The 19,053-nt window shown below is 40.8% G+C and overlaps 1 long non-coding RNA gene across 1 annotated transcript in view; it reads right to left on the bottom strand.

Moving 5' to 3' along the window:
- Positions 1 to 11,605: 11,605 nt before the first annotated feature.
- Positions 11,606 to 19,053, bottom strand: part of LOC144586957 (uncharacterized) — a 161,792-nt gene continuing 154,344 nt past the window's right edge. Inside the window, exon 2 of the long non-coding RNA XR_013542059.1 lies at positions 11,606 to 12,882. This is a non-coding gene — a long non-coding RNA (uncharacterized LOC144586957). The remainder of the gene's footprint in view (positions 12,883 to 19,053) is intronic.

The raw sequence follows: 19,053 nt of genomic DNA, 5'->3' as shown, positions 1-19,053 counted from the left end.
CAATCCATAGCCTTATCCTCCTCCTCACCATTCATCATCACCCCTAGCATTGTTTTTATATCCCTGTAATGCCTCCACATTTTCTTAACTAATTCATATATTAGCATTTCGAATTCAGAGGTGGAAGGTGGTGTGTGTGTGTGTTGTGCTCCTGTTCATTTTTGCTCACCTTGTATCACCTCTGGGTTATGTTTTAGTGAGGGGTAGTTATACTACTCTGTCTCCAAGCCACGTAGGCACAGGACGGTATGCCTCCTCATGTGAGGAAAGAGGGCTCTGAGTCTGCTTTCTCTGCCCTCTAATGTGTCACGAGTGTCAGATTTCCTGCTGAGAATTAGAAACATCAGAACAAAATAATTATATCAAACAGCCATGCATTTTTAAAATGAGGTTAAAGTAGCAGTTGGCAGGAATGGCTTTCATAGTGATTTTTTTTCCTCCGGATATGTTTTAAAACAGAATGCATACAGAAATCTTAGCTGGAGAGATTGTTTGGAACTAATGATAGAGCATTTTGCTAGAAAACATAATGGGCTTGGGAAATATATGTGCTGCTAAAAATCCAAAATGCATGCCAGAGATCAAGCAGAGGTTTCTCAAAATTGATACTGATGTAATTTAATTATCCATCAGCAATATAAATAGCACACAGGTGAATGGAGATGGCATCACGCTCTCAAAGATACAGATTTTTAGGGTTCTGACCCAGAAACTAGAATCCATGCAGATGGTATCACATTAATTTTGGCTGATGGGGAACAAGCCAGGTTGTTCATTGCTGGCACAAAACCACAGAACAAGGATGTGAAGAATACTCATAAATTTCATGTCCTTCCCAATTTTAGCTGTCTTAATCTGACGAGAACACTCAGCAAGGAATATGAAAACCAGATGAGGTTTCCCCTTGCCTTCTACCAAGACCAAAACAAGTTTTGTGTATGTGTGTGTAAAGCAGGGTTGACCAAAATGTAGCTTGCGAACTGCATAGAGCTGTCATAGGCAGTTTTTGCAGCCTTTCGCCACCTTAGCTTTCCCCAGAAAAACTAAAATCTGGAACTCCCATCCCTAAGAGGCTGTCTGTCACAGTATCTCACATTACTCCTAGAATAAACAGTGGCATTCCCAGCCACATACCCAGCTGTATGACGAACAGGAAGCAAAATTCCCTGTTTGTTTGTCCTATTGGTGCCTGGGAGTCTCAAGGTTTCATGGGAGTTGCAAGGATTCATGGGACAGGTTATCTTGCTACACATTAAGCTCTGGATAGTTTTTTCAAGAACTTAATCTGTCCCAGGGACCCTCATGACTCCCATGGGAACTTTGCTACTCCCAGCCACCTTCGAGGCAGTTAGCTTCTTAAAAGCCTCCTGGAGGTCCATATACAGTATAGGTAATACTAGCTGCTCTGTAAATATTCTGCTTTGGGTTGCATCTCTCAGAAATTTCCCTGGGGGAATTTTGGGACTTGCAGTCCAAAAAAATCCAAATGTCCCATCCCTAAAAACCTCCTAACAAGGCAGATTTGCCACCTTAATTAGCCTTCCCCATTAATATTTGGCAATAAGATTCTGGCCACTGAAAGTTATAGTCACTGAGTTTTGTAATTCTTTGGACCGGAATACAAATCTGTCTCTGTGAGAGATGAAGTTCCTAACCAGTGACTTCATCTCTTTCATAGAATCATAGAACAATGGAGTTGGAAGGAGCCTATAAGGCCACTGAGTCCAACCTCCTGCTCGATACAGGAATCCATATCAAAATGTACCTGAGAGATGGTTGTCTACTTTTCTCATGAATGCTTCCAGCTTTGGCGGACTCTCCATCTCCTGAGACAATTGATTCACTGTCTAAGTTATGAAGTTTTTCCTGATATTTGGCTGAAAACTGACTTCCTGTAGCTTGAACCCATTATTACACGTCCTGTTCTCTGAGATGACTGAGAACAGATCCTGGTCCTCTTCTGTATGACTACCTTTCAAGTATTTGAAAAGTGCTGCCATATTTCCACTCAGTCTTCTTTTCCCAAGGCTAAATATATCCAGTTCTTTCAGTCTTACCTTATAGAACTTGGTTTCCAGTCCTCTTTTCTCTTTCATACCTGGAATGAGTACAGCAATAACTAGTAGCTCGATGAAATATATTTAAAATGTTTTAATTATAATTATATTAAAAAGCAAATCCAATATTTAGATGCTTGCATCAGTAAAAGTATAGTATAGTGGTGCCTCGCTTAACGATTGCCCCGCATTACGATGAATCCGCTTTACGACGATCTTTTTGTTATCGCAATTGTGATCGCAAAACAATGGTCTAAATGGGGGAATTTCGCTTAGCGATGATCGGTTCCCTGCTTCGGGAACCGATTTTCACTTTACAACGATCAAAAATAGCTGATCGTCGGGTTTTCAAAATGGCCACCAGGTGCTTAAAATGGCTCCCCGCTGTGCTTAGGGACGGATTCCTCGCTATACATGCAGCGAAAATGGCCGCCAAATGGAAGATCTTTGCTGGACGGTGAGTTTTTACCCCATTGGAATGCATTGAACGGGTTTCAATGCGTTTCAATGGGGTTTTAAATTTTGCATTACGATGTTTTCGCTTAACGGCGATTTTCCTGGAATGGATTATCATCGTTAAGCGAGGCACCAAGGGAAGTAACAGTATTGTGTTTTGGGCAGACTTCACCTAAGAAACTGAGTCCAGTTCTGGACACCACAGTTTAAGAGAGGGATTATCAAGTTGGAATTAACCCAGAGGTGGTAAAAAGTCTGAAAACCAAGCCCTATGAAGAATGATTCAGAAAGCTGAGTATATTTAGTCAGGAAAAGAGAGGACTGGGAAAGCTCTATTTGAATATTTCAAGGGCTGTGACATAGATGGTGATTTGATGACTCAAGAGATCCCTCTACCTTTACAGCTCTATGATTCCCAAACTTTCTAGCCATTGAGTTTATGACATAAGAGTGAGATTTTATTTCTAGACTCAGAAATGAGAATGGACAAATCTATTCATTTCTTGTCTAATATGACTTTCGTGCTATATTAGTAGATTATTCCGGTCTTGGAGTAGACATTTAGTTTGTTTTTGATTTAAAAGATTTCTAACCTGTCTTTCAAGGCATATTATCTTCACTTGGTGGTTTATAAGATTATGCAATACATGGAAATAATATCACAGTTATTTCAGAAATGTTTTCAATAGTCAGCCAGTTGAAACTTTGAATCCTCCGGATGACAATAGCTGGGTGACCCCAGGAAGAAAACTGCATTAATAACAATCCCTCCTCCATTTAGCCTGAGAAGCCAGGTTGGGTCCCGTCCTCTCATCCATCTATCATCTGGCAAAGACCTTCCTTTTCAGGCAGGCTTTTAAGTGATAAGGGTTTTTACAGGAGTGCTCTATTTTCTGAAATTTAGATATTTTAAAATATTTTTGAAAACTGTTTGCAAAATTGTTTATAATCAAATTGTTTTTAAATATGTAATTTTGTATTGTTTTTTAAACTTGCTATTATTGCATTATTTTAATTGTTGTGAGCCGCTTGAAGTCCCCTAAGGAAGGGAGGCAGCAAATCCATCCATCCATCCATCCATCCATCCATCCATCCATCCATCCATCCATCCATCCATCCATCCATCCATCCATCCATCCATCCATCCATCCATCCATCCATCCATCCATCATCTACAACAGCGGCTGGTGGCTGACAATTTTTCAACTTGCCCACCACAATTCTTGATTCTATAGAACATATGAGGAATGTTAGCATTTATGTGGAAATCTTCACAGAAGCGGTCAATGGCTCTGCTTTGTCTTAGCAAGATACTCACGGCAATTATTTCAACATCAACCATCTGCTTGGGGTTGTAACGGCTCCTTGGTGGCCAGGAGAACTTTTTTTGCCTGTTAATGTAGCAACTCTTATTCCCAGGGCATGGTTGGGGACAGGAAGATAGCCTATTGGAGAAGAACTAGAACAAAGAACTAGAGAGCTCTTGCCAATCAGAGTTGACAGTGCTGAACTGGATGAACCAAGGGTTTGACTCAGAACAAAGCTTGTCCTATGTTCCTATTAGATGAGTAGCTGCATCCCACCACTTACCTGCCGCATCCAAATCTGTGTATTTCATTAACCCTGCAGGTTCTTGAAATAACTTACACATGAGAAACGTTGATTCTATGCTCCTATGAACTTCAATATGCCCTTTCCAAAACTAAAGACTTTGAACTAGAAACATAAAAATGTGTTGGATGTATTTCACTGGCAGATGAATGAACTGAGTAATAAAAATACTAATTAAACCAGAAACCTTATTTTTATGGCCAAATTACTTCTCTTCCCCATCCCCTTTATTTTCATTTAAAATATTTATTGCATTTCACTGGCAACCATGTCTGTGTTAAAGGCTATGAAGGTGGCAAAATAAAGTTTAAAATTTCAGTAGTAAAGATCAACACTATCATGAATATTTTATTTCTTAATATCCCATATAAAGTATAAAACAACTTGTACTTGTGGTGGATGGCCAGAACTATGTCATTAAAGGAATGTGTCCCTTGTCCCTGCATTCACTCATGGGATTCTCCTGTTTGGAGAAGGAAGAGGGGGTTACTATTCTCCTGGAGCTCAGTGTTACATACAGCACTGATGTTACCTGTCGGTCATGGGTTGGAGGGAAAGTTCCATCCTATGGGGAGTGGAAGGCGGGACATCAGGAGGAGGGGCTGTACTGTATATGTATGTGGAGCGTGTGTGGAGAAGTTTAGAAGCTGAGAAAGAGAAGCTGGGAGAAGAAGCTGGGGTGGGAGTCTGTGTGTCAGACAGGGTACTACTGTGTGTCAGTCAGTACCTACCTGATAGGTTCAGGTGTCTGTATGGGTAGCCAGAACTGATAGGTTCAGGGTCTGTGCTTCAAGTTAAAAGTGTTCTGTGTGAACCAAACTGGTGTATGTATGATTGAGACTAAGCCACGTTACTGTATCTTATTCACTTGATCATTTTATTTTCCCTGTGTGTTATGTAAATAAACCTTGTTCTTTTATTTGTTAAAAATCCATCCCTGGTCTGTGTGACTCCTTACAGGGAATGGTTGGTGGCAGCTTAGTGAAACTGTGGCATATCCCAGTAGGTCTGGGTTTGTTAAAGGAATGTGTCCCTTGTCCCTGCATTCACTCATGGGATTCTCCTGTTTGGAGAAGGAAGAGGGGGTTACTATTCTCCTGGAGCTCAGGAGAGAAGGGGCCAAACTGTAAATGACATATAACCTCCTCTTACAACTGAAAACATGTAACTGTTCCAGATACAGTGGTGCCTCACATAACGAGTGCACCGTAGAGCGATGAGTTCGCTCTACGAGGCCAGTTTTGCGATCGCAAATGCGATCACATACCAATGCCTCAATAGGGAAAAAATCGCAGAGCGAAGGTCGGTAAGCGGTTCGCTTACCGACCTTCGCTTTGCGACCTGCCGATCAGCTGTTCGGTGGGTCCAAAATGGCTGCCAGAAGCTGCAAAATGGCCACGCGCAGCGTTTTCGTGCCCTCGTTAAGCGAGGGGAGGGCGCAAAAATGGCTTCCGGCCATCGGAAAAACATCGCTGAACGGTGAGTACAGCAGCCGATTGGAACACATTAAACACTGTTTAATGCGTTCCAATGGGCTTTTCTGCCCCACTCAGCGATGTTTTCGCACAGTGAGGGTTAATCCGGAATGGATTAACCTCGCTGTGCGAGGCACCACTGTATATGATTTCAGCTTTCATGTCAAAGAAATTAGTCTTGTAAGTGAAACCTGGGTTTAGCTCTCCAAGACCAATCACATTACAAAACACATTTCTCCCTTCAATAACTCTGGAGTTAGGAGCGCTGGACCTCTGTGTAGTTTAAAATCTGTATGTAACTCTTATGCTCCCCATAACATGATTACAAAGCATAACTGGTTGATTAACACACACAAACATGCACACATTCACTTTCCATACAATCCTTGCCATCTAGTACGATGTGTAATGAGCCTTAAAGGCCCTTTAAGCCCCCCTGATTGAGAGGCTGAATTAAAGATGTTGTATTTGGGGGCAAGTAAACCACTTCAATGCCTTTGATGTTGAACTAATGCCCCTGTTTTGGGGTAGGCAGAGAAACAGATTTTATTTATTTATTTATTTATTTATTTATTTATTTATTTATTTATTTATTTATTCATTCATTCATTCATTCATTCATTCATTCATTCATTTAAAATCCATGTAGTAACCAAAACTGTACTGCTCAGACCCATGCAATTCAAGGGAGAAATGTATTTGGAAAATTACATAAAGTGAGAAATGTTTTTGCTGTGACTGTTCTATATCTTCAGTCATTAAGGACAGTGGTCTCTAACCTTGGGCCTCCAGATGTTCTTGGACTTCAGCTCCAAGAAATCCTGGCCAGCAGAGGTGGTGGTGAAGGCTTCTGGGAGTTGTAGTCCAAGAAAATCTGGAGGCCCAAGGTTGGGGACCACCAGTTAAGGATATCCATCTTTCTCATGATACATTATCTATAATGTGTAGGGTAGCCCACAATCTGAAAATTAACTCTGAATAGGATATGGCAGGGGCCTACAGCATGAAATAGCTGTCATGCTCGCCCCCCACCACACAAACATTGGGTTGTATGCAAGAGTACATTCTGCTGGTGTTTTTCATTTTTGAAGTGGTTCTTTTGTTTGACATTTTTGGGGAATACAATCCTGGACATAAAATAAAGCACAAAGCTGAAATTCTGGAAACAGCAAAGATAGAGGGAAGCTCTAGACATAATGTATGAATTTGCCTAATCAATTTATTCTATTTATATTCATATTTGTGTTATTTACATACTGTACGTCAGCAAACATTTACTACTGTCCGCATCAAGGGTGGCTCACAAACATCAAATAGTAAAACACAGTATTGTAAAATAACAGACTATAGCATAAGAACATAAGAAGAGCCCTACTGGATCAGGCCAAGAGCCCATCTAGTCCAGCACCACATGCCTCTGGGAGCACATGAGACAACCGGATACCTGTCTCCTGAGACCCCTTGCCTGCATCTGGCATTTGGAGGTCCCTTCCTTTTAATCCTGGAGATTATACAGCCCCACCATGGCTTGTAACCTGGGATGGACTTTTCCTCCAGAAATCTGTCCAATCTCCATTTAAAGACATCTAGGCCAGATAACATCACCACATCTTGTGTCAAGGGGTTCCACAGACTAACAACACACTGGGTAAACAACACTCCCCAAACACTTGATCTGAGTAGGTCCCATCTAGTTCTGATATTAAAAAGCATAAAATAGTTGAGCACAGAAGGAAAGAGAGAGATTAGGAGTTGGGAGACAGAGGAGTATTTTCACAGTATGATTTAAAAGTACATAACATGGAAATAGTGGATTACAACTCAAAAGTTTAGAATCACTGGTTTAAAAAGGCCAGGAAAAATATAAATATCTTCAGTTGAATTGACCATAAACAGGGGGTCAGATGAGCCTTTCTTGGGAGGACACTCCACAGTCAAGTTACCCCCAATGATAACACTCTCTATTTGATCACCATCGCTATAAAAATAAAGTACCTTTATGTTTTAAATTTCAGAAGTTTCTTATTCTGCTTGTAAGGAATATAAACTGGATTATGAAAAATGTATTTCCTTAGTTTAGATTCTTAAGTACAGATTTCTGAAGGAAGACTTTAGAAGACCTACTATGTATCACATAATCTTCCGCTATTTAATGTTTTAAATGTAAAACAATCATTACAAATCCCAATCTCTGTTTTGACACAGAAAATAATGAATGCTACAATTGGAAAGATTTTTTTAAAAAATTTTCTTCCTCCAATGTTGCTGTGAATAGATAAACATTCATTCAGCATGTTTCATACAGTACACATTGCATGTTATTGACAAGCATCTTTGTTTCTCTTTGAAGGGAAATGTCAGTGCATTTCAATTTATATTGATTTTAGAATTGTTTGTTGTGGGTTTTTTGGGTTCTTTGGCCTTGTTCTGAAGGTTGTTCTTCCTAACGTTTCGCCAGTCTCTGTGGCCGGCATCTTCAGAGGACAGGAGTAGCACTGTCCAGAGCACAGAGTGCTACTCCTGTCTTCTGAAGATGCCGGCCACAGAGACTGGCAAAATGACAGGAAGAAAAACCTTCAGAACATGGCTGAAGAGCCCGAAAAACCAGCAACAACCATTAGATCCCGGCCATGAAAGCCTTCGCGATGTTAGAATTGTTAGTCATAAGACACTTTACAAACTAAAAAGGAATTAGCATTTGTATTATTGCAAAATAAAGCAAATGTTAAATAATTCCCAAGAGATTGGCTGCTGATCCATTTCTAGGCACCATTCAAAGTGCTGGTTCTGACCTATACAACCCTAAATGGCTACCTCAAGAACCGTGTTTCCCTGTTATGACCCCTTTGGGATGTGAAGACCATCAGGGGGAACTGTCCTCTCAGTCGTACCAACAAAAAGAACTGTGGTTTGGTGGGCATACAGGAGAGGGCCTTCTCTGTTGCTGCTCCCAGTCTTTGGAACTCCCTTCCACAGGCTGGTCCTTCCGCAACCAGACAAAGACCTTTCTCTTCAGGCAAGCTTTCCCTGAGTGCTGAGTGGGTTTTTAAAGTGATTGTTATGCCTTACTGCTTTGAATATGGATTTGGCACTGCTTTTGTTTACTGTTTTTAGTTTGGTATTTGTTTCATCCTTTTTAATACTTTATACGGATTTTAGCTTTAAATATTGGCTGTTAATGATGTAAGCCACCTTGGGTCCTTTTTCAGGACAATGGGGCGGGGGAAGGCTTTGAATAAATAAATAAAACTTAATCTTTACCAGTTCAGTCCAATTGATCCATATTTGGGGAAAGCAAATCTTGTTCTGTGTAGTGAGTTAAATCCTAAATAAGCAGAGGACTCCCCACCACCACCACCACCATCAGGCAATGGAAGAGTGGAACTCACACCTTCTGTTCATGTGGAGTGGAAGTTAAAATACAGGAAGGGTGCATAAAAGTACCCTGTATTTTGAGAGAGCAAGGTGTGAATAATCTGTAGTCTGAATTTTCTTGACTGATTGATTGATTGATTTTCACTTTTATACCACCCAATTAGTGTGAACACTCTTTAGGTAGTTTACAACAATATAAAATCATACAATAAAAAACCCACAGTGCACAATCGATATAATAGAAACCCTGTTGCTAGCTAAACCTATAACCATTCCCTTAAATAGAATTATACAAATTAAAACATTTAATCATTGCAGGTCAATTGTTCAACACTAATAGAAGGTAGCTGTATCTAATTCCATCTTGATTAGTTCCTATCACTATAGTCCACTGCAAGCTCACCTCCCCGGCCCTAGGTCTTGCTTGCAGCTGCACAGAAAACCCTGGTGGACCAAGCTGAGTGAGACTGGCATTCCCAGCCTCATGCAACCAAGTCTCTGTAGTACAAGCCAGATCGTCCTGCTCATCCAGGATCAAGTCTTGGATGGATGTTGTTTCCCCATTTACCTATCTGGCATTTAGCAGCACTTTAGATCTGCTTAGATTCCTGTTCAAAAAGGAAACTGTTCCAGTCTTGAGTTTCCTTTCTCAACAGGAAGTTAGGCCTGTATTAGGCCACAAAGCCTTCAAATTTAGGCCTTTCTCCCAGATGAAACATACTGTAGTTAGCTGTTTGTAACTGTCTGTGTATCAGGTAGACTCTCAGAATGCAGAATTCTGGGAATTGTAGGCCAGAAGAATGAATGGCTCATTCCTATGCTCCAGCACTTTGTCAATCCACATAATGTTCACCATAGATTAAATCCGCATAATGTTTACTATAGCTTAAACAATCCAGACAACTGCCAACATATGACGACTAGGTAAATGAAGTGCATTTTTCTGTTGGCCAGTCTGTGGGGGGGTTCTTCTTTCATGTCTGGCCGGTCCTTCTCTTGCAGCAGAGGTGGCTCAGAAACAGGAGACACTTGTTCTACTTTCACACATACAACATTTATTTCGCGAATTTCTAGAAAACTATTCAACTTTAACATTTAACAACTTGTCAACACTAAGTGGGGTATAGAAAGGGTGATTTTCTTGAACTAAGAAAGGGTTCATAAAGGGTGTGCTCCAGCTGTTCTCCTGCACCCTCGGACCCCAAGTCCATTAATATTGGCCCTGATGATAACAGCAACAAGGGCAACTGTTCCCCCAGATAATCTCTGGTTTGTGTGGACTCATCTCCCAGGGGCGAAACTTCACAGACTTCTGGGCTATAGATATTTCCCCAAATATAGTCATCCATCCCGCCTTCTCCTTCTCTTTTTCCCCTCTCTATTTTTGCCCTCTCTTCACAAATCCTTCGCCCCCACTCTCACACCTCTTTCTCACCTCACCAGAACGGCTTCTAGGGCACTTTCTCTCTCCTTCTCCTGTCAGCTTCTTCCCATGGGACCATTAAATTCTCCCACTTGTGGGTCCACTGGTTCTCCACCCAGATCCATTCCCATCTTTGGGGAAGGATCTTCTTTTTCTTACCTTCTGCAGCTCCTGCTTCAGCCCCCTTCTCCCTCTTCTCAACCTCCTTACATACTCTCCTCTCCTCCTGTTTTCCTGCCTTTTCCTGTCCACCAGTCCCTGGATTCTCCATTCTCACTTCTTTCAAATGTTTTTCCCCTTCATCCTTTTTCTTGTCTGTCTCCACCCTCCCGCTAGGAGTCTCTCACTTCTTCCCTTCTTTCTTTGTACCTATCTCTCTAACTTCATTCATATTCCCCTTTTCCCTCAGGATGGACAGCAGAGGTGCCTTCAGATCCGCCTTCAGGCTCACATAGTCCAGCCAGACTTATATTGTAAACTTTGCTGAAGTATCTGAATTCTGACTTTCTCTGAAACACTGCTCTTTACTGTCTAATGAAAACTCTTCTAAACCTTGAGTAGGGTTGCCAGATGTCAGGCAAAAGGAGGACATGTCCTCCTTTTTAGCCTAATGTCCTCCGTCAGGCAGGCAAATATAAAACGTCAGGCTTTTATATATTTTATGTTATAATTTTGGATGGGAGGGGGAGAGGTGGAAGGACCCCCTTCCCCTTGGCTTTCCCCACCCCCACCTGCCTGCCCACTCCCGGTATTTTGAAAAAAAGCCTCCATTGAATTTATTTTTATTTTTTAACATAACTGTTTCTTGGTCGGTTCACTAAAAGACATTTATTGGCAGCTATTGTAATAAAATTGTATTAATTGTCGGTTTAATCTGGAATGATTCAAATGAAACATTCAATATGTCCTCCTTTGTCCTCCTTTTTGTCTTTCTATGTCCTCCTTTTAGTACCCGTGTATCTGGCAACCTTAACCTTGAGGGAGGAACCTTATAATTTCGGATTTTACAAAATTAAGACAATACAGTGGTGTCCCAGTAAGATGCATAAGGCATTATTAGATGCTTTAGGACTAGTTATGTTTGAGGTAGTACCACAGCATTGTCTGCATAGAGTAATAATGGGAGCCACTGAGGGCCACACCTTGGGAAATGACACTCTAAAACCCTCAAGTCAGGCCCCGGATCATGCATAAACAGTTTTAAAAGGACATGGGACCAAAATACAACCTTGTTTAATGCGCTTGCTTTTAATAATCTCTTCAGACAATTTGTCCTGTAGATCACAACAGATAACTAATCTGATAATACATCTGAGTATATAATTTTTGGATAATCTGTTATCTATTGAGACCTCATCCAATTATCCCATAGTAACTCCTAGGAATTGATTAAAATGCTCCTTTCAAATTTAAAAGAAAAGAATAGTGGGGGAAAGAACTGTATAAAATTTCCACCATCTTGAATTAATACATATTTTTCTGTCAGATAAGCAGGAATAACATAACAGTCCACCATAGGTCTTTTCCTACAGTAGCCATTCTATTCTGCACCAAAATGCTTTTGTCCTTCATCCAAACTAAGTTCTTACTAGTTGAAGGCTTTGCATACAACTTACTCACAATGGACAGACTTATTGGACAAGATCCTGTTCATGTCACTATAATGTAAAGGAATGCCAGCATTACACCCAGCAACAAGGAATTCCACAATTCAGTTGTCCAATTGTTTGTCTCATTGTGCAATATACCAGTGGAAACGCTTCGTGCATAGCACCTGCCTTGGCACTGTCATAACTATCATGGGTGGAACAATAAGATTTTGCTCCCTTTTCTCGTGTTTGCAGGCCTCGTTTTTTTTTAAAGGGGTACTATTATTACCTTAATCCATTGTGCAGGTATGCTCTTTTATCTGTGTGAGAAAAAAACAGGCAGCTAATTCAGGTGATAGCCCAATAGGGCATGGTGTCTTCCTGATCTTTTGTTTGGGGCCATGCTACTTAATAAAGTGTCTCTCCCCAAGGTCATCTGCCTCTGCCACCAGATCTTCACAAGCTATGCTCTTGTGAGTAGACATGCTAAAAATCTTCGACAAGGAACCAGGGCCTTTTCAGCAGTGGTATCAACTTTTTGAAACTATCTTCCAGCGGAGTCATATCTGGCCCCCTGCCTCCTTAATTTTAGCAGGCTGCTAAAATTATGATCCCTTCCAATAAGCTTTTTGGTGGCAGTCTCTCTCAAACTTCCCGGTCTTCTGTGGCTACTCATATTTACTGTGCCATCAGAGTTTAATGCCTTGTCTATTTTGACTTTGTTTGGTTGCTATTATGCTTGATTAAGCCATTATGTTGTTCTAGTTTTTATATATACACCACCCAGAGTAGTGCTGTGCACTAATGGGTCACAAACAAACAAACAAACAAACAAACAAACAAACAAACTAACTAACTAACTAACTAACTAACTAACTAACTAACTAACTAACTAACTAACTTCTGACTGACAGAAGCACACTCTGGCAGATTTGAAGGTAAAAAACCTGTGGGATCAGTGTAAGAGACTCATGGGATATAATACACATTTGAAAAGTGTTCACTCCAATGCCCACACAGGGACCATGCAGCCAAGAGGACTAGTCCTGCCAGACATAGTCTCTGTTGCCAACTGTGTTACAGAACAGGTTGTTTTTGTGACTTCCATCCGCTTCCCTTTGCCTTTTGCCTTTCAGAGTTAGATCTTCTTTCAGTGACCCTTGAATCTTCTGTTGGCTTCCAGGAGAAATAGAAATCAGTCCAAATTTTAAAGGATAAACCACTATTGGCAGTGTTTCCTTTAGTGACATATATAAAATCCATGTTAAACCTACCTAGTAGAAAAGCTGACAATATTTGCAGCACATGTTGAAGGTCAGAGTGATTTTCCTTCCCATCACTACTCAAAGGAGATCATCAGGTAAACAAGCCTCCATTATGTCAGAAAGGTTGTCTATCAGTTGAATTTGTTACGGCTAAAAAGAAGGACATGCCAGGTATAGTCTGAACTGGATTTCTGGAGGACTGTCAATGTGGTATTTATATTGGATGCCTACATGATGTTGCTCAGAAGGGTGGCCATGTTAATCTGTAATCTATGGCAGCAAAACCAAGAAAGACTCCCAGGGTCACCTTAAAGACTGGCACATTTTGTTCGGCATATGCTTTCACAGTCTGCAGTCCGCGAAAGCATGAGCCAAACAAAATGAGTTAGTCTTTAAGGTGGCCCCAGGAGTCTTTGTTGGTTTTGCTACATGATATTCAGAAATTATACACAAATGCAGTACTGATTTTTCCATTCTGGTTAACATATATCTAATGTGTTTTGCATAGTCCTTCCCATCAGTACTAATTTGCCTGTGTGTAAAATCCAGGGTTCAATTATGAGACCTTTTGGAAATGTCTTCTCCCCTCCAGGTACAAACCTTCACTCCTCTTGAAAATGAGCCCCTGGGGACTTCCCACTCCACCAGAGGCAGCTGTTGTGATGTACAGAAATGGCTGCAAAGGGGAAGGAAGTTCACGCTTTCTCAGTTCTGCTGGATTCCATTGTTCTGTGAGTTGGTGCATTGTTGGATCCCACCCTATTATTATTATAATTCAGTCATTTCCCCCCCACTCAAGCCATCCAATGCTCAAAATATTCCTCAGAAAAATGGATTTTCATATAAGCATGAGACTATTTGTCAGGTGACACTCATGCTATCAAAGCAGGGATAGCTAAATATTTTGCTCGCACAGTGTGAGTATAAATAAGGTGCATTTTATTATTAACATAAATGTCAGTCTCATTTAATTTTTCCAGTGATAGACAAGAACAGAAAGAGCAGCATGGTCTGTTCTTATCAAAGTATGCTGGATCTGCAGGAAACAGAACGTAATCAAATTCTCATTTCCTAATCAAGTCTGACTGGAAGCCAAGAGAAATCAGCCATTGCTGTAATAGCAATAATCACATTCGAAGTGAGTTGTTGAATTTAGCAAGATTAGTAATATAGAGTTTGAAGAGACCAAGAGGCCAATGTTCAAATTCCTACTGTGAGACAAGGTGATCTGTCCACCAGCTCTGCCAGGGATCTATTAAAAGTACTGCAGATCAGCTTTCCAGAGGAAGAATAACAAGTTGCTTCTAGTCTAGGTAGGAATGTTTATGTTTACAACAGTGCTCTAATTCAACATGGGCCATAAATTACTGCATGCAGATGCACTATACATCCAAGAGCCAATGAATATTTCGTTACTTGTGTAACTGTGTGACTGATATTTCATTCTCTTTGCATGTGTCTGACAAAGTGGACGTGTCCCCAAAAGCTTACGTTAAAATATATGTCTTTAAGGTGCTACATATTTTTGTCTTCTTTTGCTTTGCTTTGTCTTGTTTCTTTGAATTTTGCCTGACACAGCTTAAACCTGTGCATGTTTACTCAGAAATAGGTCCCATTGAGTTCAATAGGGCTTACTTCTGAGTAAAGGTGCAGCCTGGACTCCTATGCAAAGATGGACCCAGGGTTGAAACTCTGAATATGTTTATTAAATAACTGGTTCTGTAACATCTATGTCCCTAATTCAGAAATGTCAAGGTACAAAATAGGTAAAGGTAAAGGTTCCCCTTGACCATTTTTGTCCAGTCGTGTTCGACTCTAGGGGGCGGTGCTCATCCCCGTTTCCAAGCCATAGAGCCAGCGTTTTGTCCAAAGACAATCTTCCGTGGTCACATGGCCAGTGCGACTTAGACACGGAATGCTGTTACCTTCCCACCGAGGTGGTCCCTATTGATCTACTTGCATTTGCATGCTTTCGAACCACTAGGTTGGCGGGAGCTGGGACAAGCGAAGGGCGCTCACTCCGTCGCGTGGATTCGATCTTACGACTGCTTGGTTTTCTGACCCTGCAGCACAGGCTTCTGTGGTTTAGCCCACAGCGCCACCACGTCCCGAGGTACAAAATACTGGTGGTAAATTAGTAGCAATACCAGCAAGTGCCATCTGTATCACCTCAGGAAACATATAGATATGGATGATGAGTAAGGTTGCCAGGTCAACAGCATCTCATTTTGTGAGATTTCGGAGTCAAAACCTAAGATTGGGGCAGAGTCATGTGATGTCATAGGGTTGGCCCTTGTGATGTCATGGAAGCAAGTAAGTGATGGGAAGAGGAGAGTTTGTTTGTTTTTCAGGCTTTGTGCTACTGCCACTAGAGCTTGTGCCGTAAATGAAGTTTCATGTGTCACAACACTGACACTTTACTCTCTGTTCTGCTCCCCTGGCATGATGGATACAACTGCATGTGCCCCACTGACTCGCTGTCCCTTCCCTTCCCTCTCCTCCCCTCCAGGTTTTTAGTGTGTTGACCTACAAGCACAATACACAAAGACATACTATCATGCCAACAAAGATCTGCAAACTGATTCGGGATTGCAGTGGATTGCCGTATTGCTTTGTGTTTCATTCTTCTAAGAGGAGCAGAACAGAATAGACTAGAGACACAAAGGAATGTTATACAAAACTAGCTAACATCAGGATCCCTCATTAACAGCTGGCTATATGCAGAAGGACCAACAGCACTGATCATCAGTGGTATAATCATCAAAATACCCATTTTCCATGGGTGCATTCAAGGTACAGTTTTGCCTGTTCCCTGTTAACCTATTCTCTGTCGTTTTTGGGGTGGACTACCAAGTGCCTTTCTAGTTTTTGTATGCTGTTAATTGATACTTGTTGCGAAATGCAATTCAAGAGATTCAAGTTCCCTTATGTTTTTCAAGGCCTAGCCTCTGAACACCCACTGTGGGGTAGTGGATAGAGTAATGGATTAAAACTCACAAAACCTCAGTTCAATTCCCCAGCTCTGCTATGGAAACTCATACAGTGTGTGTGTGTAACTTGTAAAACCACTCCTTAAATACTTAATTTACCTTGGAAAAACCTATTAGGGTTTCTGAAAGTCAGCTCTGATTTGACAACACATAACAATGCCTCTGAATGAAATATTTTAAAGATTCTCTGAATGCATTATAATGCAAGCGCATCACTGAATCACTTCTGGCTTGCAAATGTGGGAGGGGGCTTGCGCTTCGCCTTACCTGCCAAACAGACATAGAACTGAGTTCTGCTTTCTAGACTTGATAGAAAATAGCCAAATGAGTCAGAATCACATATTGTCCTACACAGTTGTCTTTGACCAGGCTTCATGCCTGTAGCCCCATCCACTGTTAAAACACAGCTTTGACCGTTCATAAATTGGAACACATTACCTAACTTACAAGGTATGTTGAGTGTAAGTGATATGGCAAAATCCTTTGGAAGTGTTGATTTGTATTCAAATCTAAATCTGTAACCCTATGGAAACATTTCCCTGCTCACATTTATGACTAAAACTGTGGACAGGAGGTAGGTGTATATATGAGCTCCACCGACTAATGTCAGCAGGCACCTGGGAGTATTTAGACTTCCTGTAGTCACACAGCTCCCACAAGTGGGAAACTCTTTCTCAGTCATCCTTCATACAGTATATTTGTTGCCGTTATGTGCCATCAAGTCACCACTGACATGGTGACCCTATGAATGAGCAATCTCCAAAATGTCCTACCCTGCTCAGCTCTTGCAGACTCAAGCCTATGGCTTTTCTTGGTGCTGATCAGAAGCCCAGTTTCAATGTTATAATGTTTTTTTAATAGCTGCCCCCATTTTTAGACTTGCCTTTTGGAATGTTGATTTGCTCTGCCAGCAAAAGATCATTGCTGCACTCTTCTGCAGCAATGACAACTCAGGGAGGCAATTTCTCACAGAAGAATGTTTCTTCCTAGACAGCTGTGGGAGAGCAAACAGCTTCATCTGCTTACAAAACAAGACTATGCCTTTGCTGTCAGTGGGAGCCCCTGTGTACGCAGGTCTTTGGAACGCAACCAAGTTTACTTTGAAGTGTCACAAATTAAGTCTTACATAATTCAAGATATCACACAACAAAACACATTCTCAGGGGAGAAATTAGTTGACTCGATAACGCCACATTGCTTTCTTCAAGAACAAAATTTGCAGCACAACTAATTGGCAAATTAGTGAGTTATCAGCTTCGGGTTTTGGGGCAGAGGGGAAGAAAAACACTGATTACATGGGAGTCTTTTATTATAGACTTCTTACAGAAGTTATCACTAAAAGGTATTAAACATTTACCATGCTAATTATTGAATGTAATTCAAATCCAGGTGGAATTAGTATAAGTAGAAACAAAATGCAGAAGAAAACTCAGTAGACCACCTTCATTTATTTGAGAAGAAGCCAGCCCCCAAAAAATATAAAGACGAGATCACTCAAGGTGCTATACTACATGAGATTATTTTCACAAGTTAAAACAGAAAAAATTCATGGAGTATGCAAAATAATTAAGATCAAGCAAAGCTTGATGTATTTTTATATTATGAAATTTTAGTGCAATACTATAAACTATATACTATTCTGAAAAATGAAATAGATGTAATTTACCTTATACAGAATTACCAAGTTACAGGGCAAACAGGTTTGCTTTTTTTTTTTTTTAATTATCTTCATATCATTATGGCCATCTGTCAGCTGAAACTGCTGACTGGGTGCCAGTCTCTTAGAACTTACAGATTCCAGACTGCAGAATTCTCTGCTAGATGTGTATCATCATTATTACAACATGAAGCTGAAAGGTGTCATTTCTGATAGACCTTCCAGGAACTCCGTTGCCTAGTGAGCTGAAATTTGTAGTGAGGTTTCTATGATCCATTATCCCCCTGATGAGATGAGTTGCATTTCTGTTCTAATTGGTGTGTGGTGAATATTCACAAGTAGGATGTTCAACATGAAAAGGGATATGGTATCAATATTGTATTGGACCCAGGCCCATTTAAATACAGATTGCAGTGAAAATACTGCTTGGAGATGTACATTTTTCACTTTGATTTCCAAAATTTTCCAGCCAACATGGCCAATGGCAGTTGTAGCTCAGATGCCCCCTCCACAATTCTGAGATATGTATCTCCATTTCATCATTAAACTTTATCTTCAAAATAATCCTAACCTACCTACCTTGTGCCCCCTTGCATCTGTGACGGTATCTGAGCAATTTCAGTTCTCCATGAAGATTTGGTTCCTACAGATGGCAAAGACAGAGGACCACCAGCAGCAGCCTGCATAGCTGGGTGCTCTGTTTTATTTTATGCCCACCTTTTTTTCTAGCCACCAGGAGTAGAGTGGGAGAGGAATGTTGAAAGAACAAAAGGGCCAGTTCTCTCCAATTCCTTCTCAATTCCTTTTTTCCATCCTTTCTCTCTTCGCCCCATCCTTCCTGTTCCCTGGATCTAAAATTAGCAGTGTTGTAGCCACAAAAGGTTGGTGAAGTAATCAATGACTACAGTAGGAAAGGGAAGGAAAATTCATTTCTAAGGTGAAGAACATGCTTTCCATTGTCTTCTTATGCTCTGTGATCACTCTGGAAGTGCAAAAATACCCTAATTTGGGTTCATATTTATACCTTTTTCCTAAGACAGTGCACATCTCCACTAAAAACATATCTGTAAGGGCAGATTGGCAAAAGAGAAACCTAGAAGCTTCCTTGGGTATCTGATTGAATCCATCACTTGAACATGCATAGAAACTTTGTTG

The sequence above is a fragment of the Pogona vitticeps genome, chromosome 1 (genome assembly GCF_051106095.1).
Source record: "Pogona vitticeps strain Pit_001003342236 chromosome 1, PviZW2.1, whole genome shotgun sequence".
NCBI lineage: Eukaryota > Metazoa > Chordata > Lepidosauria > Squamata > Agamidae > Pogona > Pogona vitticeps.
The sequence above is the reverse complement of the archived record's forward strand: the minus strand, read 5'-3'. Positions and strand labels throughout refer to the sequence as shown.